The sequence below is a fragment of the Triticum aestivum genome, unplaced genomic scaffold (assembly GCF_018294505.1).
Source record: "Triticum aestivum cultivar Chinese Spring unplaced genomic scaffold, IWGSC CS RefSeq v2.1 scaffold12545, whole genome shotgun sequence".
NCBI lineage: Eukaryota > Viridiplantae > Streptophyta > Magnoliopsida > Poales > Poaceae > Triticum > Triticum aestivum.
In genome coordinates this window covers 1-724 of record NW_025307281.1, presented here as the reverse complement: position 1 = coordinate 724, position 724 = coordinate 1, and the positions used below count along the sequence as shown (strand labels likewise).

At 53.7% G+C, this 724-nt stretch overlaps 2 non-coding genes across 2 annotated transcripts; both read left to right on the top strand.

Annotated features, from left to right (window-relative positions):
- Positions 1–178: 178 nt before the first annotated feature.
- On the top strand, positions 179–297 carry LOC123179590 (5S ribosomal RNA). Its single transcript, XR_006490482.1, has one exon. It is a non-coding gene; the product is annotated as a 5S ribosomal RNA (ribosomal RNA).
- A 297-nt stretch (positions 298–594) lies between these two features.
- On the top strand, positions 595–713 carry LOC123179589 (5S ribosomal RNA). The gene has a single exon (XR_006490481.1). It is a non-coding gene; the product is annotated as a 5S ribosomal RNA (ribosomal RNA).
- The last annotated feature ends 11 nt before the right edge of the window (positions 714–724 follow it).

The following is a 724-nucleotide window of genomic DNA, read 5'->3' as shown; positions in this document are numbered from 1 at the left end:
GTCCAGCGTCGGCGTTGTGGCGCGGCAAGCGTGCACTGGTGCGGTTGAGAGGGAGGGGTGGAAACCGCGTTAAACTCGTCTCCGTAGTTGAGAGGGAGCGGCCAAAGCAATGTGCAATCGTCTTTGTAGTGGAGCTGGGAGGGGCAAGGATAAGGGACGAAGACCGGGGTAACATGTCGGATGCGATCATACCAGCACTAAAGCACTGGATCCCATCAGAACTCCGAAGTTAAGCGTGCTTGGGCGAGAGTAGTACTAGGATGGGTGACCTCCTCGGAAGTCCTCGTGTTGCATTCCCTTTTTAATTTTTTTCGCGCCGCTTGCAAAACAAAACGCACGTGTAAGTAATATATTTACCGTGTTTTATTATTTTGCACGAGTGCGGTAAGTCATAGCTGGGTGCTCACGGTTCACGGGCCCAGCGTCGGCGTTGTGGCGCGGCAAGCGTGCACTGGTGCGGTTGAGAGGGAGGGGTGGAAACCGCGTTAAACTCGTCTCCGTAGTTGAGAGGGAGCGGCCAAAGCAATGTGCAATCGTCTTTGTAGTGGAGCTGGGAGGGGCAAGGATAAGGGACGAAGACCGGGGTAACATGTCAGATGCGATCATACCAGCACTAAAGCACCGGATCCCATCAGAACTCCGAAGTTAAGCGTGCTTGGGCGAGAGTAGTACTAGGATGGGTGACCTCCTGGGAAGTCCTCGTGTTGCATTCCCTTTTTAATTT